The 25,302-nt window shown below is 38.6% G+C and overlaps 1 protein-coding gene and 7 non-coding genes across 23 annotated transcripts in view; all 8 read left to right on the top strand.

Annotated features, from left to right (window-relative positions):
• The window catches only part of LOC125398493 (uncharacterized), a 57,986-nt gene extending 53,319 nt beyond the window's left edge, over positions 1 to 4,667 (top strand). For 3 of the 16 annotated variants that reach the window (XR_015739186.1, XR_015739183.1, XR_015739184.1), the window contains exons 16-19: positions 1,334 to 1,384; positions 2,145 to 2,225; positions 2,954 to 3,038; positions 3,944 to 4,662. The gene's annotated coding sequence lies outside the window, so the exon portion shown is untranslated. Of the gene's footprint in view, positions 1 to 1,333; positions 1,385 to 2,144; positions 2,226 to 2,953; positions 3,039 to 3,943 lie in introns of all 16 variants that reach the window. The other 13 variants (XR_015739194.1, XR_015739192.1, XR_015739190.1 and 10 more) reach the window with 9 other exon arrangements.
• LOC125398604 (small nucleolar RNA SNORD113/SNORD114 family) lies at positions 1,629 to 1,700 on the top strand. The gene has a single exon (XR_007231471.1). It is a non-coding gene; the product is annotated as a small nucleolar RNA SNORD113/SNORD114 family (small nucleolar RNA).
• Positions 2,467 to 2,538, top strand: LOC125398628 (small nucleolar RNA SNORD113/SNORD114 family). The gene has a single exon (XR_007231492.1). It is a non-coding gene; the product is annotated as a small nucleolar RNA SNORD113/SNORD114 family (small nucleolar RNA).
• A 12,087-nt stretch (positions 4,668 to 16,754) lies between the features above and the next one.
• Positions 16,755 to 16,829, top strand: LOC125398635 (small nucleolar RNA SNORD113/SNORD114 family). Its single transcript, XR_007231498.1, has one exon. It is a non-coding gene; the product is annotated as a small nucleolar RNA SNORD113/SNORD114 family (small nucleolar RNA).
• A 5,592-nt stretch (positions 16,830 to 22,421) lies between these two features.
• On the top strand, positions 22,422 to 22,495 carry LOC125398637 (small nucleolar RNA SNORD113/SNORD114 family). Its single transcript, XR_007231500.3, has one exon. It is a non-coding gene; the product is annotated as a small nucleolar RNA SNORD113/SNORD114 family (small nucleolar RNA).
• A 729-nt stretch (positions 22,496 to 23,224) lies between these two features.
• On the top strand, positions 23,225 to 23,299 carry LOC148120445 (small nucleolar RNA SNORD113/SNORD114 family). The gene has a single exon (XR_015739344.1). It is a non-coding gene; the product is annotated as a small nucleolar RNA SNORD113/SNORD114 family (small nucleolar RNA).
• Positions 23,300 to 23,931: 632 nt separating this feature from the next.
• On the top strand, positions 23,932 to 24,006 carry LOC125398616 (small nucleolar RNA SNORD113/SNORD114 family). Its single transcript, XR_007231482.1, has one exon. It is a non-coding gene; the product is annotated as a small nucleolar RNA SNORD113/SNORD114 family (small nucleolar RNA).
• Positions 24,007 to 24,733: 727 nt separating this feature from the next.
• LOC148120444 (small nucleolar RNA SNORD113/SNORD114 family) lies at positions 24,734 to 24,808 on the top strand. The gene has a single exon (XR_015739342.1). It is a non-coding gene; the product is annotated as a small nucleolar RNA SNORD113/SNORD114 family (small nucleolar RNA).
• The last annotated feature ends 494 nt before the right edge of the window (positions 24,809 to 25,302 follow it).

The following is a 25,302-nucleotide window of genomic DNA, read 5'->3' as shown; positions in this document are numbered from 1 at the left end:
ATAATTTTGAATTACAGATAAATCTAAGGACAAGATCATTGATTATACTTTAAACCTCTATGGGATCACATGTCTAAGTCTGAGATCCACATTGTGATATGTGTGTACTCATCTTTTAATCTATGGGTAAAGTCAGTCATGCTCAAAGGTCCTATTTTTCAACTCATTCTTTCATTCACATACTATTTTTCGTGTTCATGACTTTTTATTTTCTTTTTTGTAATTGGATCAATGAATAAGTTATGACAAGATTAGTCATAATTAAAGTTAGATTGAGAAGTATTTCCCACATATGAGAATGATGCTGTTTATGAATTCAAAGACACTGTAATTCTATTAATTCATAAAAAAGGCCAAAGTTTTATATCTCTGGCTTAAATGGTAAATAATGACCTTATTCTTTTAGGGCCAAGGCTATGTTCAATGCTGTTTATTTTTTTTCCAAAATAAATATAGCTATATTTTGTTTGTTCTAAAATGACTAATCAAATGAGATAAAGAAACCAATAATAGTAGTGAGAGTGATTTAGTGGCATCCCTGTGGTCCCAGAGGCTAAGACCAGAGGACTGTGATTTCAAGGCCAGTTTGTATTTTTGAAAGCAAGCAATAATAATATTTAAAATAATGGTAGTTATAATAATTATAATATAATAATTAATATAATTATAATAATGGTAGTAGTTCATAGATAAATGGCTCTGAGGTGTTCCAATCATAGCTAAGAATGATAACACAGGGAAACTATTCCCCTCCATGGGGCCGATGGAATTCTCAAGAGAAAGCGTCTTTACACACCAGCTACCTTTTGTTTGTTTTTCTTTTTGGCCTTTGATACTTTCTTTTTAAATTGAGATTAGGTTTTTTCATATCATATATTCTGATCATGGCTCCCCCTCCCTTAACTCCTCACTGATCCTGTCTATCTCCACACCCACTCAACACTACCACTTCTTTCTCTCCATCTCTTTAGAAAACAAACAAGCGAATAACAACAACAGCCAAAAGTAGACCAAGCAGAATAGAACACAGCAAACAAACATTAGCAAAAACAAAGGAAGAAAAGCTTATGAAGGACATTCACATGCAGGGACAAACATGCACATAGAAAACATAAAAACAGATTTGGAAATAATAATATATAAATTAAACAACAGTAAGGTTCAAATTAAAATGCTCAGACAAAGTATTATGGGATTAAAAATCTCTAAATATGTTGTCTAGTTTTCTCTGAGTTGGTCTTTCTTGAATGACTCATGAAATGAAAGATAACATGCAAATGAATATGGACATAATAGGATTCCATTCAAATTTTGTTTTATTTTATACTCTCAGAGTAGACGCCTTCATCACTGCTCACCGGGGTCATGCATCATAGGGACCAACGTGAGTCAAAGTTTTTGTCTTTGTTTTAATTCTTTGCCCTGTTTTCATAAAGGAATCCAAGGACCCATGGCCCAGTGAGAAATATGATGTGCCATGAAATACTTGGTTTTGTCTAACCAATACTTTGAAATTAAGATTGATGTAGTCACAAAGTAGCCTACATGTAGCTGGTTTTCATGATTCACAGTTAGTGAACGAATAACCAGCTAATAAACAAGAGAACAGAGAAACTAGAGGCCAAGGTTGGATCAGTGATGACATCTTGTTGGGTATGAGCCGTGGATCATGACAACAGGTCTGGAAGTCTGAGTTCCATACCTTCGGGCATCTAGTGTGTATGTTCTGATTCTAAAGGCACTTGTTAGGGATGGCCAAGTATGTCATTCATCTTTTGAATTTTCATTTTGTCTTTAAAATTGGGTCAATTAAAGAATCCTTATGCAAATATGTAAATAAAAATTAAGCAACTCAACATTGTTCAGCATGTGAATCATGCTAGTTGAGAAATAGTAGCAAGCATGGACTCCATGCTTGTTTAGAAATGAATGACATAGTGATGTGCTAGATAAGAGTAATACATTTAGTTTACAATAGTGAGTCCTTGTTTTGTTTGGGGCTTGAGTATTCATTATTGTCTTATCAAGTAAACCAAACTGTGACAGTTTAGTTCCTACCCAAGTGACTTAAAAATGGAAGGCAAAATGAAAGAATAAAGGCTAGAATATAAATCTTTTGCAATTTTTCTTCTTTGCACTGTCAGCATAGATGCTTTCTGACTGATGTTCCCATTCTGGTCACCGAGTCCACAGTTACCCTACATGTCAGGAAGACAGAGACCAATGTGAGTACGGTAAAATCTCTGGACTCAGTTTGGGGGGGGGTTCTTTACGCTATTGGTAAAAGCATCATCCAAAATCCACTAAGGCCAACTATGGCTGACTAAGAAATAACCATGGCTATCAAACATTATGTCGATTAATCAAAACTTAACACTTTGTGCTTCAGAGTCACATAAAAGTTATTAATAAAATAATAATTAATAAGCAAATGTAGAAATTAATTGAAAAGGAAAGGTCCTATTTTGGGTCCGTGATGACCGTTGGTAGCCTGTGAGTTACACATCATCATTACAGTTCTGAGAGGCTGAGGTCCACACTGACTCTTACAAGTGGTCCTCTCCACAGACGTGCGAACAGAGGACACACATGTTCTTGCTGGTAGTAGTATTAATGGATTTTGGTTATATTGCAAATAGATCCATGAAAAATCAATAGATTCATAAGATAAAAATAAAAGTAACGAGGCATCACATTTATTAAAATTATAGAATGAGGATGTAGTTATTACTCCTATATATTGGAAGTATTAGTATTTCATTAGTAGCTTCTATATATTCCTTCTTTCTGATGACGTGGATTGTAGAAGCACAGGCCAATGTTCTTATTTTGATTTAGTAGGAAATTCAGTGCTAGTCCGCTTCTGAAGAGATAGTACACATGACTGGATAACGGGATGATAAATTGATTGAGCAGAACAACTTCTTAGTCCTTTCTTGTCTGTCCTTCTCAGAAAGGCCAGCTTCAGAGCAATGGGTGAATCCTGCCTGGTCCTCACCTCCAAGGTTGCCAGTGTTGTTAGGGTCACAGCTACAATCGTGAGTAATGATTACGTCATCTCTTCAATGTTTTCCTAGAGGATGTTCCATGTAGAGATATGATGTGCCTACAATGGTCAGTGAAAGGCAGTTGTCATTAACCATAAATATGGGATCATATAGAAGTCTGTACAAGGTTTGACTTGAATCAATAAAAAATGCCTTGTTACCACCACCAATACTTTATATATGGTGAATACCAGATGTTAAAATCAAAGGAAAGTTGAGTTACCACCTCCGTTGCTAATACTCCTGTAGGAAGTTGCTGAAAAGATATACGGGTGTATTCATGTGCTTTTATACTATTTTTGTAATTTTATTTATTAACATTAGAAAAGGGTTCAATAGACAAAAGTCAATATCAAGAGTAAAGCATCTTTCAATTATGAAAATGTCATGAAGGAAGACAATCTATAGTCACAAATTAACAACACTGAAATAAGTTAAGGGCAACATAGGGGCAAGTGCAGTTGCTAGTTCAGTGGTATAACGTCCCTATCTGGGTTCTATCTTCAATACCACAAAAACAAATAGAGATGACCTTTAAGAATATTACTTTTTTGGCTGATAATTAAATTATGAATACGAATAGACAAATGAACAATATTGAGGCAAAGGCACGCGTAGTCATTTCTGGTTAGGAAAGCTAATGTTTATCTGAGTGATGGAGCAAACTGAGCAAGGACAGTGAGTGCACGGCACCATAGTTTCAAGCCTCCTTTTGGCATTGTACCCCTACTCATCAATGTGATGAAGATGGTGACAGATACCTCTGATTGTCACATTGAAACTAGTTAGAGCAGTAATGTCTCATTTGCCTGAAGATGCTGTTTTAAAAAGTATGCCCTCTAATGTTGGAACACTCAGTTCTAACTGAGATGTCTCCATCAAATCCCTCCCTTCAGGGATCAGGGAACCCCATGGAAGAGGAGGTGCAAAGATTGTAAGAACCAATGAGAATGAAGGACACCAAGGAAACAAGGCCTTCTAGATACAGCAGGACCGATGCAGATGTGAACTCATAGAGACGGTGGCAGCATGCATGGGACCTGCCAGATGGGGTCCCAGCGCTGAGAGGGAAAGGACATAAGCCCCCATCCCTAACTCAGAAGCTATCTCCGATCGATAGAATTCTCTCAGGAAAAACTCTTTTTCTCCAATGGAATCTCACTGGATGCATAGACTACACCTAAGAGCAGGCTCCATGCTCAGATGGCCAACACAAAATGAACTCAATGGCATTTTTGGAAGATCTTGTGTCATGTAATGATTTGTCTGGGTATTTTTTCTTACCCTATAGACATTTTACGTATATCTTGTGGTTTCTGATTTTAGTTTTTATGAGTTTTCTCTGTTTGTGAATGTTTGGTCTCAGCACCTGTATTTGTTTCTGGTGATTTTATGTAGGCTCTTTTTTTTTGCCTATTCTGTTAGGTTTATCTTATTTTTCCTCCTCCTTAGTTTAGATGCCTATTTTCATTGTAATGAGAGAATGAAATAATTAGTGTGAATTTGGGTGGGTGTGTAAATGGGGAGAATATGGGAGGTGTTGGGGATGGGAAACCATAATACAAATGTATTGTATGAAACAAGTATGTTTTCAATAAAAAGCATTTCCTCTATCATTAAGAAAAAGTGTGAAGTCCAATTATTGAAAGTGAATGGATGGATCACTGGAAATATAAACAAATAATTTGAGTAAATGGATCCTCACCTAGTCATGTAACCCATATCACAAGATAAAAGTTATTGAGGATACTGAATGTGGCTAGATCTGACCCTTAGGTATTATATGTATATATGAATAGTAACTAAAATATCTTTTAAAAGAAAGGTAGAAGCAATTATTTTGCTATTAGAAGAAAATAGAAATATTACAGTGTTGTCTTTTGAGCTATGAAAAGTTGAGAGTGTACATATGTGTCTCTATCCCCATGGGGAGGAAGCTCAGTCAGTGGGACAGCCTTTGCCAAGTATTCACAAGGTCCTGGTTCTCTCTCCAGTACTAAAAAAGAAAGTGGCCAATGATCAAAGTACACCTTCTTGTTAATGACCCTATGAATATTGACAAATAATATTTGTGTCTCTTCTATCCAGAAAATATAAGTATTGAAAATACACATTTAAGTCACCAAATGAGTTAAACATGGCAGCAATGACTTAAGAGAGACAGGAGCATTTTTCTTAAGTGAAGTATTCTACATTGTGCTCCTTGAAAAGGAAACTCTTGTGCTGAGTTTGAGATTTGTCTACAGCCATTGCTATGTGAGTAGCTCTGTGGGTTTGGAGCGCAGCACTGATGTGAGTTGTCATGAACGTTTTGATGTATATGCGCTGTTCACTTGAAATCTATCAAATACAGCTGAACAAAAGCAGCCAGGGTGAACACAGGATTGATATGTGGCGTTGCATTGGTCAATCTATACATGAAATCTTAATGAGTCAGTGAGTTACATATCATTTCAGCTGATGATTGCCTAAATAGATGAAGATCTTGGCAAGGTTTGTTCATGGTTAGAGCATATTAGTCTGTAGCCTTTGATTCTTTACAGGTAGCTAGAGCGTTAATTGGTAAACAAGGCTGGATAATAAGGCATGCAGTAGCCAGAATCCGGATCAATATGACTGCTGGGGTGAGTCACAGGCAGTGAATTGCATCTGGAGCACTGAAGCCCAGGAGAAAAATAGTTATAACTTTTACCCACTCCAGAATGAATGCTATAGATAGATTCAGGATTTCATAAGAGTCTTGTCTGAGTTTGTTTTTCACAGGTTTTGATTATTTTGCAGTCAGGAAATCAATAAGAGAATGTACAATCAAACACTCAGTTGGACATGTTAAAGAGGTATGTTTTTATTGTGTGTAATGTAAAAGTATAAAGAATCAATGGATAATTATAAATAAGTAAAGAAGGGGGCATATTGTCATATAATTATAACAAAAAGAGCACTATTACCAGTATTAATGCTAATGAATAGTGATAATTGACCAAGGGACAAATAATCAGAGATCTTTCTTGTGGGTAATAGTAATGACAGAATCTAAACAATGGCTGGTATTCTCACTTTGGATTAATAAATCTTCAATGTTGTCTGGTTTTTCTTAGTAGACTATGAAATAGATGCTAAGCAAAATCAGATACATCCAAGTGACCAAACAGTGACTCAAAGATACCAGGGTCAATGGAAGAAATATATCAATTTTTATCAGGGTCCACTTCACTATGCAGTCAGGTTGAGGCTAAACGGGGCTACATAAGTCCTTGCCTTTAAGAAAATTTAATTACTCAGTATACACAGTAAGTAAGGAAAGGTGGGGAAAAGAGTTGTCTGTGCCCATTATCCATGTACACTGGGCAGCAGCAAGATCAGATAGCATGAATGTGCACTTAATCTAGACCCCCCCAAAGCCCATGGAAACATCACAGTTTTTTAATAATTAATCGATATTTGTTGTATTGTCGTGAGAGATTAATTAACAAACTAAATGAAAATAAGTAGGAGAGGAGCCAGCCCAGCATTGCTGATGGTGGCGGATGAATCCCACAGTGAGTACTACGTTTGAAGCTGTCAGGTCCAGTAAAGACACAATAGAATGTATCGTTTGTGTTTGAAGGGCCCTCAGGCATGGATGCTAGGAGCGCAAAGGGACCTTTTTCTTAGATTGTTTTTAAGCAGTTTTATTCCTGTATTGTACACAGATAAATGTGACTGCTAGAGTAGATGTAAAAATACAGACTAACAAGTATAAAACCTGTAAGCTAGGTGGCAAAGCCAAAAAAGCATTAAATACATATTATTTCAATTTCTATATACATAAGGAACTTGATGAATGCACATGTCCTGTGTCTTAATCTCCTTTTTTGTCTATTTTGCTTTAGCTCTCCTAGACTGAACTGTGAACTGTGAATCTGTTCTGCAGATTTCTGGTCCTCGTCTTTGCCTCTTTGGGTAGGAGCATTCTGTTCACTATAACAGTTATTTACTTTTTTGTTTGTTTGTTTTTAGGTATACTCATGGTAGCATTCAAAATAAGTATGAAATATGTTTTTTCAAAGACAAACATGGTCCAAGGAATGAATAGAAGTTGCATGAAGTGCCTTGACTCATTGATATTGGCAACTATGTGGGTAATTGATGCCGAGGGGCTTATTCAATTAGAGATTAATTCCAAAGACAAATGGCAGAGGCATAGATGTCCTTGAGCTTTTGTGATTAATTCATATGTTATTAGTAAATCAATGAGTCAACCAATAAACAACTTCAGACGAGAACAAAGATGGGCCCAGACTAAACCCAGTGGTGGTCATTCAGTGGCACAGGGCTCCTCCATTGACTGTGTCTCTGGACGACTGAGGCCCAGACAGACATTAACTGGTTCAATTCCTGTCTTGTTAAGGATTCTGTGGAGGAGGGATAGGGATATACAATGATCTTATTTGTATATTTGTATTTTTGTCTGGGAGGGGTGTGGCCGTTTATCCCACAGCATATACCTGTGGAGGCCACAGAACAACTTCTGGGAGTCAGTCCTAGAGATTGGTCATCTGACTCGGTGGCAGGTGCCTCTGCCCACAGAATCATCTCACTGGTGGGACCTTTTTTTTAATTTTTGTCATTACATGCTTCCTTTTATTGATATAAGTTGCTTGTAGACCAATAAACGTGTATATAAGTAAATAAAGCCTTGCCCTACTTTGAATATATGCAAGGAAGCAGGAAACATTAATGTCAACTGTGTGTATTAAAGCATCTTAAGAAGAAGCATGGGTCAAAGGCCCGAGTTCTTTATTAAAGATCATATAGGCAGTGTTCTGAAAAACAGTCCTTAATATTATGATCACATGTCAATACAATGCAAATATGGTCACACAAATATGGTCATTTTGATGCAGGTGTTTATGGTACAGTAGTTTTAATAAATGCCTGAGTGAATGGCTTAGTGAGGAGGACGGGAGAGACTGCGGTAGGGTCATCTTTCTAACCTTCTTTGTCTTTTTCTCTGAGGAACCGTGTTTTTCTGCTAGTGAGAGACCTTGCCATGCTGCTTGCTTCATGGGAGGAGGGCGCAGAGACCAAGGTGAGTGCGAATTAAATGTTGAGTACCTTGTGAGTTTTTCTTAAAGCATTTATTACATTATTAAAAGTATAAAGAAGTCTCTACAAGGCCAGCTCTGGGAAATGATAAAAAGGGAATTAGCATGAAATATTACACTTATAAATTCATTGATGATAATTAGAGAACATGATATGACTATGGCTGACAATCCTAAAGGCATGAAGAATATTTATTGCTCTTAGGTTTCATGAATCTTAGTTTTTAAAATTAGGACTATTGAATTAAATTACTTGTTTAATAAACACATGTAAATTAGTGTGAATAAAGAGGTCCCAACCAAGGCCATTGATGGTAATATAGGTTTAATGAGTTGCAGTGCTGTGTGTTTTAGGTCTGCCATGCTGAGGTCTGCTTATACAATCGGTACAGTTTATTATCCCTGTTAGTGACTCTTGAGACAGGTATTAGGGAAGTTGAGAGAGTACTGTTCTTAGACATGACCCAAAAAATTAGCACTGTAAAATTATATGCACATATATTATATTACTATACATTAAACAGTAAGCTTTAATAGGAAATATACACAATACATGTGTCTTATTTCTTTAAGGATGGTAGACACAAGAAATAATGGAAGTTCAATTGTGCCAATTTTTTTTAGAGAGAACTAGCGAATGTTTTCACATCTCACTAGAAGTGGCATGCCCGGGCAAGTGGCGGGCAGATTGACAGTGCGGTGGCATCTGACTGTGATTTTGTTTGCTTTTCTTTGTATACCCCAGAACAAATAGGCTTAAGTATTCTCTAGTGTTCTGGAATTCTAGGCTCCTCCCTGTGTGTGGGAGCATGTGGTACATGCTGAGTAATAGAAGTTCTAGTCTTGGTTTAGGAGGTTTGCTTTAAGACATTTATTGATCCAGTAAGCAAACATTAAATGTACTCAAGGCAGGGGAACAATGCCCTAGTGATAAATGTGGCATTGACATCAAACATCATATTGATTAACTAATATATGTAGCATAATGATTGGTCAAAGAAGAATCTAAGACAACAAATGATTGTCTGTATAAATGATAAGCACATTTAGAGGCCTTGATTTCCATAATTCCAGTTTTATTGTTATTAGTGATTTAATAAGTTAAATAACAATCCCATGTAGATGATGATGAGGAAAGAGTCATGGCCCAGAACCATTGTTGAACCGGTCACATGTGAGTCAGAAAAGATGAATAATTCATGTTTGGGCCTGACAGTTTTCAAGAAAATACAAGGACTCTTTTCTCACCTCTGAGTTCATGAATAAAAAAACCTTTTTTTAAAAATAACATTTGAAATTTTTCTTTTGAAAATTTCATACATGTATATAACGCATCTACGTCTTACCCACCTCCGACCCTCCCTCCAGTTCCATCTATGCCCCCTAAACACATCTTCTTCCCAACATCATGTCTTTCCTTTTTTTTTTTTTTATAAAAAAAGTCTTTTAAAATATAACTCATTGAATCTAATCAGTGCCTTAGATCAGGGTATCCACTGGGGTGTGGACAGCCTACCAGTGACGACTCCTCTAGACTTCTTTTAAAGTAGCAGGTGTTGAATAAATAAGCATATGAGTTAATGAGGAGATGAGAGGCAATCATACTATGTTGTTTAAATGCACAGTAAGAATACTGAAGCTGATTGAAATGGATGGCCCATAGTTACAGTGTTATATCTTCAGTTGGGGAGGATATGCATAGTTACCAGTGACAGCCAATGGTTTGTGTCGGGTGTGGGCTTATTTATTGTATTGGCAGAAAATGAGTAAATATTATTGCACATGAAGGGACACCTATATGATTATGTTATCAGATGACTGAAAAGAAAGACCTAATGGAGAACTGTTCTCTTTTTATCTCTGCTTGGCCCTCTTCACAATGGACGCACGGATTGAAATGGAGAGCACATGGCAGACCCCTGTGAGGAATTAAGGTCGTGTTTTGATTTGGGGCACTTGTTCTAGAACATTCTCTGTACTTCATTGTATACAAAATGTGATAAGTTCTAGTGTCAGAGGACAATAGAGTTTGGCATGTAGTGCTGACTGCTAATGGACCGCACTGAGTTCACCAACTGAAAAGAAAAAGTGAGGGATTTGCATATCTTAGTCTTGGGTTTTTTGAAGCGTGTGTTTCAGTAGAATCAATGAACAAATAATTTGTTCAATGAAAATGCAAAAGTGAATCAGGAAAGGAAAATTCATGAATGTACTGGTGCTGGCTACCGGTTTAGTATGTATTACAACAGTGAGTCCATGCGCAAGGAGAATCTAGACTGTTGACTGTGTTTCAGGTGGAGAGGTCACCTCAGTGTTGACTTTGCCTTCTCTGCTCTGTACTTCTCAGGATGGACCCTTGTGCTGTTCTGAGAAGCTACGAGCTGCGCAGTGGCCCTTCTGTGTATAAGAATGAGACCAGTGAGCAAGACAGGCAATGATGTATTTGGGTGGTCTGTTAAAGACATCCATTGACTGCTGTTTGGTAAGTAGCAACTATTATCAAAGAAGGCCAATGATGGCCAATGAAATTATGGATTGCTCTGAAACATTGTATTGATGAATTGATTATTGATTAATTAATTTTATAATGTGAATGCTGATAAAAGAGATGTAATCCAAAGCATAAATAGGCTAACTTTAGGGACAACTGTGAATGATCGCTTCCCATGATTCATGGTATTAGAGAATTTAAAAATAAATTAGTAAACAAGTGTAGATTTTTATGAGGAAAAAAGACACCTCAAAGTTTTGGCCCAGTGATTACAATTAGTGATATATTCGCGGTCACAGAGGATCTATTACCCTGTTTATCTGGAGGCTGTGCGGTTTTCAGAAACAGGAAGTGTAGGCCACTTCCTGGGATAATTTGCTAGAGATCCAGTGGTCTGATGTGAATGATACATAAAATTTTAATTGTTTATTTTGAGTGGACTGGTATAGTTTTCTGACTTATTGATACATCTTAATAGAATGTACAATCTAGCCAAGTGCTGGGATTAAAGAAATGGTGGATTTCTTTAATCCCAGCACTTGAGAGGCAAAGGCAGGTGAATCTCCGTGATTTTGAGGCCATCCTGGTCTACAGAGCAAGTTCCAGGACAGCCAGGTCTGTTACACAGAAAAACCCTGTCTCGCCCCCTGCCTCCCCGCCAACACACACAGAATTTACAATCTAAACATAGATGGCTCAAAGTCATGGATGAAATCAAGTCTTAACTCAGCTATTAAATCATCATAGTTCCATGCCATTTTATAGCATACTACAAAAACCAAAACAAAAACCAGAATTTAAAAAAAAAAAACAAGATTGAAAACAAACCTTTTCTATTCTCTTTATTGGAAATGAGTCTCTTGTCAGACAATAGGAGCACTCAGTACACTTGTTTGGGGCTTTTGCTAGCTTGTCCCTGTGTGCTAAAGTGTCATAAGTAAATCAATAAACACAAGTGCTGTGAATGAGGCTAGATGGATGAGTCTACTAAAGTACAGCCTCATTATGAGCTTGTTTACCGGAAGAGGGTTTGTTATTTCATGTCTCTAACACTGCTGTCTGTAGATGAAAATAGAAGAAGCCTGTGACCCACGTCAGCAGCCAGCTTATACAGATGTGCGAGTGCTCCTTGTGTCAGTCACAGGTACTTGTGATTTTATATGCTTTTGACCTTTTGTAAATTAGAAAAAGTTACACAAATATCTAAATTAAAAACATTTAAAGATAAGATAGTGAGCTAGCTATGTATCAAGTATGAGTGTGTTTAATCCCATGGATTATGACATTAATTGAAAATGTCATATATGGATACACAGTATCTTGGTCCTATCTGCTCCCAGACACCCCAAACACATCTCTCTATTATTTCATGTCTTTAAAATATTTTTAAATTATTATATTTTTTAACTTATAGAGTCAGAATAGTACTTCCCACATACACCTACCTAGGTGTGTGGTTATCTATTGGAGCGTGGCCAACCTGCTGGTGGCCAACTCCCCCACAAAAGTAGTTTTTTTATCCCCAACTTTTTATTTGTATACATTAACTGTACATGGTAGTGGGCTCCATGATGGCATTTTCACATATGTATATAAGGTACTTCGATCACATTCACGCCCCAGTTAGCATCTGTTATCCCACTGATCCCTTACTTTTCCCTTTGTCCCTTTTTACTTTTGTGTCTTGAGTGTGTGTGTTTGTAAAAAAATTGATGTGTCCTCTAAATGTTCCTTAGGAGATAAATGTGTATGGTACATTCTATTGTGAAGCAGGCGTACAGAGATGTAAATGCTGCCCCAAGTCAGAGAGCTGATGGTGGTTCATGCTGTAATTGGAAGAACATACAGGTTATTCAGGGAAGAGCAGGGGAGGACAGCCCAGGACATGCAGCGCATAGCCTCCCAAATGTTTTTATGGCCAAAGCTTCTATGACCTTCCGAGGTCTGATGCAAGCGGGGATTTGCATGTTTGTCTCTGGGGATGAGCGCACAGATTTTAGTAATATTCAGGGATCATCCCCACCGTCTTTGTCGCATCGCAGGTTTGATTTTGAAGAACAAACATGAAAGTGTGTAACATGAAGAGAATGGTGTCTGCAAGCTAGAGAGCACATGGTGAGTGAGACAAGATTGGTATTCATGTGTCTAGGTCCTTAAGCTCACCAAGCAGGAAGTGGATTGGGGGAGGCTGCCTGTCAGGGTACAGGTATGGGTGAGTGGGTTGAGTCATGTCATGGGATAGTCAGAGTTCTTTCTGTGGGCCCAATCAGAGTTCAAGTATTCCCAGGCTGAAGAAAAGCAACAACAAACAAAACCATAAAAAACAACCCACCATACCACAAAGTAATAAATACTAAAATGACTAAGAAAATGGAATTTGAAAGGTATGTATTAATGGAAAGACTATCAATCGTGAGCTTTTAAAAAATTGTTGTTGTTGTTTTGAGAGAGGATCTTGCTATGTAGTCCTGAAATTTGGTTATGCAGACCAAACTGGCGTTGACCTGACCCAGATCCAGTACCTCTGAGTCCTGGGATTAAGTGCTACTACACTTGGCATCTCTTAATATTTTTTTAGCATCATTATTGCATGTATGCTTCAGAATAAATACACTGAGTTAGCTAAAGCATGGTTATAAAATCCTGGTGCTCAGAGCACAGAGGGAAATTTTTTTCCCTATTAGTGACTTTTTTAATTATTAAAAACATTCACCAATTGTTTAAGAAATCCATTTATGTAGTCAGAAAATTCAGCCAGAAGCTTCCAAGGGATCAATACAATATCTGTTCTTCAGTGGACTCTATAGCGGTGTGGTTGATTTCTGAATGATGGGTCTTGTGAGTGAGGGGACTCCATATGGACAGTTCTGATGGATACAGCAATACATTGATTATATTGGAAAGCAGGTGTTTATTCTTGTTAACTAATTAGAAAATTAACAGATAAATGTAGTAAGGGGAAAGGAAAAGTTGGAATCCTGACCCAAGACGATGACCACCTGTCCTCCTCATGGAGAACCTCTGCTTTAGTGGAGAGACAGAGAGCTGCTGTATTTGCTTTTCTGGGACTATTCCCGTGGAGACAGCAGCTATCCCAAAAGGCCACTTTCTTTGGAGTTTTGAGCTTCATGAATTTTGATTCCTATGACAAAAACAAAAAGAGTGGCGCCGGTGTGAACTGAAGACTTCTGGCCTTGGTTTGGGTGGTTGAGGTATCATTAACAAGTGTTTGCAGGGCAACTAATGATGGTCAACTGAATATCAGTCACACAAATAGAGACTGCAGGAAAGTTTTTATCCATAATGAAAATATGGAAACTGTCATGGTTTAATGTAATGAATACATCAGTGTTAGAGAGATTCCATCTATAGATTAGTAATAATAACACCCTTTGTAAGTGGTTGTATATCATAGGTTTTATATTTATACTAACTGATCAATATGAAAAGTAGAAATGAGTATAGAGAAGAAGACTTGATTCTGGATCATTGATGACCAATGGTACCTTCTGACTCATAGGCAATGGACTCTGGGCCCAGCTTCGTGTTCAGTTTCCTATTTGAAATAATTCCATCAGTAAGATGGAATGTATTTGTTTTCAGTTTACGTGTTCATTTATTTCCATCCTATTAGTTTGAAAGCATTGTTGTCTGGCTAGAAATAACTTGTACTTTGAGGTCCTCTTTGGCTAAGATGAGGTAGACAGTATAATTAATAGATAATACTCCACATCTGGGTCAAGGAAAGTAGCATAAAGAGCCTGCAAATAATGACTTCCTAAATAGCCCACCAAGGGAAGAATGGTAAGCAAAACTAAAATAGATTACCCCATCTTTTTAATGAGCTATTTTGCTTTGATGCCCTGAGCCTGGGTGCTCGGAGCCAGGGTACACGTCCTTCCATGGGCTTGAGCTCCATGGTTACGCGCCTGTGTCAGAAGCTTGAAATGATGCATAATAATATGCTGTGACTCTTCTGACTTTTCAAAAGAATTACAGTTCACTAGAGATGCTGAAATGTGCCTTTGGTAGACTGGATTTCTCTATTGCACTGAACCCTTTGTGCATGACCCACCTAGCTTAGTTTATTCTATCCTTCTGAATGCTCTGGAAGCAATTATAGAGAAGCATCTTAGTGACTGTTCAAGAGTCTCCTTTTATTATATTTATATTTTTAAAGTCTATGAATTAATCAACAAACTAACATCAAATAAAGAGAACCAATATGGCTGTTACCTAAAGTCACTTTTCTATGCATCCCACACCAAAGCCATCTAACAAGGACTCAGCATCCCTTGACTCTCCTTTACCACTTCTGCCTCCCTACACCCTCCCCTGTCTCTGCTAACTACCATTCAACGTGCAACTGCCCCAAGGTCAGTTTCCAGCATGAATGAGTCCATGTACCACTTGCCCTTCTGTGCCAGAATTATTTCTCTTTACATTAATGTCTTTGACTCCATCCCCAATTTCAATTAATTTGTGTCCAAATAGAATCTGACTAGGGCGTAATAGTCTAGTAGCCTTGTTCAGTAATGGATTCACATTCACACACATTTAGGTAGCACTAGTATTAGACTCCATATGTTTCTATGAAAAAAAAAAGGCCATAAAGTTGAGAGAGACACAGGGATCATCCTAAGGGGAGTAGGATGTTGGATATGAACAAAATTTATTGTATATATACATGAAATTCTCATAGAATATATGCCTACAAATACACACACACACACACACACACACACACACACACACACACCTACACATTAACCTAAAGAGTCATAATACTGAAGAAAACTGAAAAGAAAAAAAAAAGCCTTATTAGAGAGAGGACAGACAGTGTGATTTAAAATATGCAGTGGTCTTTGGTTCCCTTTGAAAGACAGTCACGTCAGATGCGCCACACATCATATTCTGAGCTTATGAATCATGTTTATTGATTTACTTTAATTAATAAGTTAGGATAAAAATAGAAATGTTGTAAGTAAAAAGGCAAACATGAACTAGTGATGGTGACCACTGTCCAATGACCCTTGTAGGGTGGATAAAACCCGAGCAGACTCTGGAGTCAAATGAAAAAGAAATGCAGTTCGTCGTATCATCAGAAGGTGTCTTCAAGTCAGACTTGGCGATATCCAAAGCTGGCCTTTGTGTCAAAATTAGATGAATGAGAGTATCAATCACTCCAATTAATGAAATACTGTTTAACTATAAAAATACATGACTTGGAACATTATGATATATTAAGAAAGCAGTAAGATCCTGATTTAGATGTCTGATTCCCTTACTCGTCCTTTCTTGACTAAAGATGGTTCAGACTATATGGTGAAACCAATGTTCTCAGTATATGGAAAAATTTTAAATTCTTTTTTTTTAGGAGAAAAAAAAACTTACACTGTTTAGTAAGTGATTGTATAAATGACTCTAAAAAGCTGGTTCTTATCCTATGGGTTGTGACCTTTCCACAGGGGTCACATATCAGATATTTATAATTCCTAACAGTAGAAGAATCACAGTTATAAAGTAGCAATGAAAATAATTTTATGGCTGGGGTCACTACAACATGAGGAACTGTGTTAAAGGGTCACAGCTTCAGGAAGCGTGAGAACCACCACACTAAGCCAAAGATTAAAGTTAAGGGCCAATGGGGGAAAGTCTCAATTTTTGTTTTCTTAAGTTTTTTTTTTAATCATGTGTTCTTTTTCCTTCTCTTTTTTATGGTCCTGGGTGAGCTGATGGGATTCTCTGTGGTAACTTTCTCCATGGTCCATCTCTCCAGGATCCTGGAGAAGAATGTAAGTATTATTTATAATTCCTATTTGGGGTTGGGTGGTTGATTTGGGGGGCAATCCACTGTATTTCTAAGATTTTGCAGTGTAGTCATATAAGACCAACTAAAACCATCTTACATTTTAGATTAAAATGACTAATTATACTGATTACTATATGTATGAAGAGCTAAGAATAATTAACTCAAGTGTGTATGTACCCAGGCATCATTCTGGATTACAATAGCTTTGTTCGTATGGGATTTTTCCAATCATAGGCTTTTTAGGAATATTATTGGTGGCTTATAGATTAGTCGGCACACAATATAGAAATATAAGTGAGGCGATATTGTGCCTTCCCTGGACCAGTGATGACAGCCATCAGTGAACCAGTTGCAGAGGATGCATGGCATGTGTCTAGAACTCTGAGGTCTAGCACAGTGGGCGAAGTGATGAGCAAAGACTGGAGGAGGAGAATGCAATTGTTCATCCTCTGTTCTGTTACATACTTTTCAGGATGGCTGTCCTAAGAGGACGGATCCTTACGTGATTCCCCTCTTTGTTGCTCATATCCCTATTATTCATTGTGAGCAGTAGTTAATGTTCTTTGTTTTTGCTGTATTTTAGGAAAGCATATTTAAAAAAAGCTCAAAGGAATCAAAGCAGATCATCTATAATATAAGGTTAATATAAGTATTTAGTGATTGTTCCATACAGTAAGAAATGAGTACAGTAACCAAAACAGTCTTGGGGTTGACAGGGTCAATTTGTAGATGAATGATAGGGACATTAATGCATATTTTTCTTGCATTGTGTAATTTATATATTTCTCTTTGTTCATCAAACAATGCATAGGGATAGCAAGTATTAGAGAAAGGAGACCCATCCAGCATCTAATACCACCTCATTTGATAGCAACCACTATCACTGGTTTATACTTGCCTTTTTATTATTATAAAAAACATCAAAGAAGATTGAATAAGCATGATAGATAGAGATGATGAAATAAAAATGTGTACATCTATGCAATTAGGATATAGGTATTAGATATTTTTTCTAATGAGGTCTCCTTATGGACCAGGCTAGCCTCAAACTCCCAGCCCTGCTGTATAGGTCAGTCAAGTGCTGGAATTTTATTCATTTGACTCCAAGCTTGGTTCAGCAGAAATTGATCAAGTGTATTATAATCCTGCACTAAAATGATATAGATAAGTAATTGTCAATCATTATACTATGTCAGTTATAAATTTGAAGTTCTTTAAGAAGAAAATAAATATATTTGCAGTGAGCATGTAGAAGGTTATGCTAAGGAATGGTAGACATATTGAGTGAAAGGAGAGACCATGTCTAGCCCTCTGCTCTGCTTTGTACTCCCCAGATGGAGGTGCTGAGCAAGACCCTTCCTTCTTCGTCGCTCCCTGCTGTGCTGTGTGCCTGCAAAGTGAGTAACAGCCACCACACTTATTTTCCTTGCTTAAGTGTTTAAAAGTAGCTATGCATTATGTTAATTATTTTCTTTAGAAGAAGTAGACAATGAAGTAACCATGCACTGATGGTTTTAACAGTAGATGGGGGAGGGGGATAGAAGAGCAATGGAGCAACTCAATACTGCCTTTGTTTTCTCTGATTTTGTCTGAAACCAAGCAGATAGTTATGATATCAAGTGATATCTTGATACATGCTTACCTAGTATAATTTTTCAGGAAGGTTAAGCATATCCATACTCCTCCTCAAAATAATCTCCTCATTATCCTGAAATTCTGCTGTCTTCTTTTCTATTCCTTTAAGATATTAAGAAACTATGAACAAGACTTTCTCCACAGTATATAACAGCCCAGGGTTTCTGAAGGTCATTGAACTATAACAGCCACTTTTCTCCGTTCTCCTCTCCCGCTAACCCATCTGGTAACCATCACTCCCCTCTCAGCTCCCAGTAGATGAACTCTTTCACGTCCCACAAGAACGAGACCATATTGTGTTTGTCTTTCTGTGCTTAGTCTATCTTCTTCACCGTGATCCTCTCTAGGGCCATCCATATCACTAAAAATTACAGCGTGTCATTCTCCTTTCTGGCTGAAAGTACCAAACATGAAACTCATATCCAGGGTAAATAAGGAGCCTACAACAAAAGAGCAAAAGAACAGAAAACAGTAAATAATTTTTAATAGACAGAAGTATGCATGTCTCAGTGAAGCCGTCTATGAAAGCGTGCTCATCATGATCAACCACCAGAGAAATGCAAATCAGATGCACAGCAAGACCCCCTCACTCCAGGAAGGGCGCTGTTGTCAGGAAAGTTCAGCAATGATAAGTAAAGGGGTAGATAGAGGCTTTCCTGTGCACGCTGTTGATGGGAATGGGAATTACTAGAGCATCATAGAAAACAACATGGACATTCCTCAAAAACAAAACGAAAATTCAAAAGCAACAACAAACCCATAGAATTGCCTTATAATCCAACCACCTTGTGTGTCCGGATGAAAAGGAAATGACGCGTTTGTGACAGAGACACCGGCTCTCTCATGGTCCCTGTGCTACTGTCTATGGGTGCCAATAGGGGATAGATGTGAGTAGCCATTAGCTGATGAGTGGATAGAGGAATGTGACAGATAGCATGGGACACTGCTCATCCAAATAAAAGTTAGCTGAAGCCTAATGAGAGATTGATGTCGGTTGCTGTGTTTCCTGATTGATCACTGCCACACTGAGGCCAATTAACAAAAGATAAAATCTCAAGTGGATAGGATTCCACAGACAGATGTTAAGCTGTCAAACGTCATGTTCATTTTTGCGGATCAGGATATTTTATTGATTTGCTCTAATTAATAAGTTAGAATATAGTAAATTCAAATAAAAGATAGGTTAAAGTATGAACCAATGATGGCAGCGGGTGTTGAGAGTGAGCCTCACATACTGCATGAAACATATCTGTACTCTAATAGCTAACAAAAGTGTAGGATAGTCTTTTTCTTGGTAGAAGATGTCCTCTAGACCAGTGGTTCTCATCCCATGGGTCATCAATCCTTTGGGGATTGAATGACCCTATCACAGGGACTGCATGTCTGATATGCCTGTGAGATGTCTTCACAAAGTAGTTCTCACCATATAGGTTGCAACACCCTTTGGGAGTGCATATCAGATATTTACATATGATTATGTATTCATAACAGTAACAAAATTAGAGTTCTAAAGTAACAGTGAAAATAATTTCGTGGTTGGGAGCCACCAGAACAAGAGGAACTGAATCAAAGGACTGCAGCGTTAGGAAGTTTGAGAACCACTCAAGTAGACATAGTTAGAAATTTTTAAGGCCCCTAAGGCTGGCACCTATGTTGGTAATTGTTGCTTGTGTCATTAGAATTAAGCAATGGAACTACAATTCAATCAATTACTGATGTATTAGTCAAATATAAACCTGAAGTACGTCAGAGACACTTTGAAAACAGTAAAGCGCAGCAGGCAGTGAGTTTACTCCTGTACTTTCATCCTCAGCTACCGTAGGCATCAGATCTTCTTACATGCTGGCCTCAAATTTAAAAAGAAAAAGCTTTGGGCAAAGCAAAACAGTTAGCTACACTGTTGTTATTATTATGTACCATATACATGGGTATAATTTGCATTCCAAAACCTATAAATTGACAGGTAAATAGTAATTGATACAAAGCTCAAAATTTTTATCTTTATCTAATATAAAACAATCAGATAAATAGGAATGAGTAGAGTGGACTCTGAGTGGCCTGATGGATGACAACTGTCAGCATCTGCGCGTCAGATGACAGGGCTAGGTGTCTGGCGATCAGAGATGCCTCACACGGAGAAGTAAATAATCAAAGCTAGGAAAGGGTGTTTCTCATTTCTGCCTCTTTTCATCGATCGGTTACGCTCCCTAGAGTGGGCATTCCTATGGGGATCACACTATGTTCCATGGTCACCAGCTAACCAATTGCCTGTGTTAGAGCATAGAGCCAACGCGAGTGCTAGATGGTCATGTTGGCATGATTTAGGTGGTCTGCGAAGGTTGTTTACTGCACTGTTTAGCAGTGAGAACTTTGGGGCAGTGAGATGCCGCAACACAAAAGCCTGGTGTCCTTAGCTGGATACTTAAAACCCTAAAGATCTCCTGCTGTTTCCGCGGCTCTCCTTCCCAACACAGATAAATAAGTATATAAACAATTACGTGAAATATGATTTCATTAGGTCGATTGTGATTGATGAAACAAATTAAATTGTCATGAATTAGAACACTGAATTGGACGTGCCTGTAAGACCATTGCTCGTCACAGAAGGAAAATTAGTGTGAGTTCTTTCTTGGCACAGGAGGACGTTCTTTCCTCGTTCAGTGTTTGGGAAGTATAATAGAGATTTCCATTGTAATTAATGAATAAAGTATTAAATAAACAGTCAATATTAAATGAGTTGGTACGCGTCCAAGATGATACTCACGTATCAGTCTCAAAGGTCCATCTGGCGGCAGGTGTGCGCTCCATGTCACCTATTTCATGTTTTAATCTAATTCCTTGTATCTTGAATATCAGTCAGACAATAAAAATAGAAAAGCATAAAAAAGAAGGAAGATTACTCTAATTATAAATATAAAGAACCAGACAAAAACACCCTACTGTATACCAACATATTTCAAAAAGAAGCAAGGGTCATGGGAATCATTACTTTGTGTAAAGATAGGCTAGAGAAAATTATAGATAATGTCTATCTTCTTGCTTAGTTGGAAGTAGGTCATTTTGTAAAAGATAATATAAATAATTTCTAAATAATGATATAATACACAAATTGTTCAATGTAAGAAAACATCAAAGAGAAATGGAGGGGTGCATTAATGCAGTCTATACACCCTAAGAAATGCTTTCAAATGACTCACAGGCTTGTCCATGCACAGCAGCCGGGAGTGACAGTGTTGTGAAAAGCTGAGGGTAGAAAAGAATGCAGGCTTTTCTTGGTGGAGCTTACCACCTGTGTAAGTGTCGTGGAATTATAGGCTTCCTATCAAGTCACTCTTACTATGATACTGGGAGAAGGGAAATATGCTGTCTGTAAAGGCACACTATCTACAATATAGAAAAGATGGCATCTCTGATGCATTAAGTCTCTTCAGTTTGGAGATTAATTGACTTACCTTTTATTATTTTGGTACTATATGAGTTTGTCGTAGAAATAATCAATAATTCAATATAGATGGGAAGGAGAAGGGACTGACTATGAAAGTATTGATATATTATGATGGCATTTGATTGATGATTGATGAATAAAGAGGAAAAAGAAATAAAAGTGCAGAGAATATGGCAGCATACACTGTCAAGTGACAGATACAGCTATGCAGAAAACCCAGCACTTGTTAATCTTTGGTTCAGGCACTTGACATGATCTAAAGTTAACGAGACAGGTAGACAAAATTAAATTAACTGAATGGAAGGAGGTAGCTAAAATGATATTACAAAAGTACGTGAAGAGTGGAAAAATGGAAAAACAGATTATGCCAAGGAGCCGGGTGTGGAAAGAGTAAATCATAACTATCATAAGGTAGTGAAAAAAATGAATAACCATGAATTTAACTCAGTCTCTGTTTAAGGAAATTCTGGGCTAAAGGAAAGGCAAAAAAAACCTTGAAAAAAGCAAATTTAAATAAAAAAGAGGAGGGGTATTAAGAAGGGAAATTTCCATATTTAAATTGGATTCTCTAACTTATTCTATACAGATATGTTATAATGGCAGACACATTACAAGGATGTTAAGAATTAAAAAAAAAGAGAGAGACATCAGTCCAGAGCCCACGGTAGCTGACAACTACAGCATCCATCCTCCTGGCAAAACATAAGAAGAGGTAAGGAGAGACTCCTTAAAATCTTCATGGTGAGGCAGGGTATGGAAAATAGAAGTGAGCTCACTGCTTGCTGGAAGAGCAGATGGTGAGATCTCCCAGTGCAGAGTAGGTTCCTCTAGTGTGGCCTCCCGAGCTGCCACACTGACGACTGAGCGAGTCAATCCAGATGGCTCCAGAAACAGCAGCCAACCAGCGACCAATGATGAGATCTGATGGCGTCTGAGTGTTTCTCAATGACAGCCACGTGAACAGATACTGAGGTCAGGCACAGAGCAATCTACCGTGGCCCGCCTTTCCTTTTACCCTAGTTACTGGTCTGAGAGGAAAGAGCAGGACCAGAACTGGAATTAGTTCCTAGGTAGTTGACCAAGGGAACATGGATGGTCCTAGGCAAGATTAGAACAAAGTCCCCATGAAAGTGGAGTTTCCTGAGTGGAGAAAATCATGGCCATGTGTCTCCACAGGCCTTGTGAAAGGTGCAGGAGATGAGGTGCTGTCTTGATGCAGGGACAAGACCCTTTACTTAGAAGAATACCAGTCATTTTCTCTTGGAAATAGCCAGATATTCGTGTTCCCTGTGAAGAGATCTAAGAGGTGCAGCCTAGGAACACAAGAGGGCATTGAGCAATGGCCAACATACTCATCATGTCTCTCTATCATCTGCTCTGTACCCTTCAGAAAGGCTGACCCGACTGATGGTACCAGCATGTTGAGATGGAGACCCCACTCAAACCACTATGGTACTGTGAGAGTCTAGAGCCCTGAAGAATGAGAGGAAACTCTCTGACTATCATTGGGTCAAGATTAGAGGTATGTGTAGTTGCATTAATGAGTTTTATAATTCGAAATCCAGAAACTCATGACAAAGACAGGCTTTGATGGGAACCTGTTAGGAAAACCACCCAGAAACGCATCCAATTCTGTGATCACTGTGTTCTACAGAGCACCTAAGAAATCCAGCCCTGCAGGAGGTCAGGGAGAGAGGGGGCCCATCTACGACCGATGATGAGATCTGGTGGCGTTGGAGTGATACTCGATGAACGCCAAGTATCCAGAATTCTGAGGTCAATCCTGATGCCCGCTTTAAAGTGCTAAGCTGTGGATGGAGGCCCAGAGGCTGATGCCCAACACTTACAGACCTGTGGATTGTGGCTGGATAGTTATATGAAAATAGCACTTAGAATCAATAGTCATGCAGCCTTTGGCCTGCCTTGTATTTTTGTCAGCCTGAGGTTGACCATCTTATTTAATATGTGGGATAAGAGGCCGTATTCCTTGGAGAAAAAAACTTATATGCAATACCCTTTGAATGGTAGATATTGTAAGCCTAAAGGAAGAGAAAGTCTCAATATTTGTATTCCCTTCTCTGCCTTGTACCCTCCAGAGAAGCAACAAAGTGATGTCAGAGGTTGGCCATGATGGTGATATACCGGGATGCCATGATGTCGGTACAGAAGCCCCTGGCGACTGAGAGCAGCTTCATTGAACCTCTCATTGGCACCAGATGACAGGTAGGAATGGTAACATTAACAGTCTTATGGCAGGCAGGACACAGAAAATAGCAGTGAACTCACTGCTGGCTTTAAGGGCAGGTGATGAGGTCTCCCAGTGCAGAGTAGGTTCCTCTAGTGTGGCCTCCCGAGTTGCCACACTGGGCATTGAGTGAGCCAATCCTGATGGCTCCAGACAGAGTGGACAACCAAGGACCAATGATGAGATCTGGTGGCGTCTGAGTGTTTCTCAATGACAGCCACGTGAACAGATATCTGAGGTCAGCCACAGAGTAATCTACCTTGGCCCAACTTTGCTACTACCCAAGTTACTATTCTGGGATGAATAAACAGGACAAGACCTGAAATCATTTCCTAGGTACTTGACCAATGGAACATGGTTGGGTGCTAGGCAAGATTAGAAAAATTCCCTGGGAAAGAGGAATTTCCTGATTGGAGAAAATCATGGCCATGTGTCTCCACAGGCCTTGTGAAAAGTGCAGGAGATGAGGTACTGTCTTGATGCAGGACAGGACACTTTACTTGGAAGTGTACCAGTGATTTTCATTGGAAATGCAAGAAATCAGTGTTCCCTTTGAAGAGACCTAAGAGGTGCAGCCTAGGAACACAAGAGGGCATTGAGCAATGGCCAACATACTCATCATGTCTCTCCATCCTTTGCTCTGTACTCTTCAGAAAGGCTGACCCGACTGATGGTACCAGCATGTTAAGATGGAGACCCCACTCAATCCACTGTGGTACTGTGGGAGACTAGAGCCCTGAAGAAGGAGATGAAACCGTCTGACTATCATTGCATCATGATTAGAGGTATGTGCATTTGCGTTAATGAGTTTTATAATTCTAGATCCAGAAATTAATCATTAAGAGTTGGTTTGATGGAAACTTGTTAACAAAAAACACACAGAAATGTATCCAATTCTGTGAGAACTGCGTTCTACAGAGGACTTAATTAATCCAGCTCTGCAGGAGGTCAGGGCGAGAGGGGGCCCATCCACGACCGATGATGAGATCTGGTGGCGTTGGAGTGATACTCGATGAACGCCAAGTATCCAGAAATCTGAGGTCAATCCCGATGCCTGCTTTAATGTGCTAAGCTGTGGATGGAGGCCCATAGACACATGCCCGTCCCTTGTGGACTGTGGATTGTGGGCTGGATAGCTATGTGAAAATACTACTTAGAATCAATAGTCATGCAGCCTTCGGTCTGCCTTGTATTTTTGTCACCCCGAGGTTGACATCCACTTTAATATGTGATTTGTAAGCCCAGATCCCTAGAGAGAATTCTTGAATGCAGCTCCCCTTGAAAGGTAGATTGTGGAACTCCAGGAAGAGAAAGTCTCAATATTTCTCTTCCTTTCTCTGCCCTGTCCCTTCCAGAGAGGCAACCAAACTGCCAGCAGCAATTGGCCAGGATCGTGATTTCCTGGGATGACAAGCCCATGATAGCAGACAACAACTGCGTTGATCCTCCTGTTGGCACCTGGTGACAGGTAGGAACGGTCATGTTCAGAGCCTTATAGCACACAGGGTCTGGAAAATAACAGTGAACTTACAACTAGCTT

The sequence above is a fragment of the Myodes glareolus genome, chromosome 11 (genome assembly GCF_982192425.1).
Source record: "Myodes glareolus chromosome 11, mMyoGla1.1, whole genome shotgun sequence".
NCBI classification, from domain to species: Eukaryota; Metazoa; Chordata; class Mammalia; order Rodentia; family Cricetidae; genus Myodes; species Myodes glareolus.
This window is presented reverse-complemented; position numbering and strand designations above follow the sequence as displayed.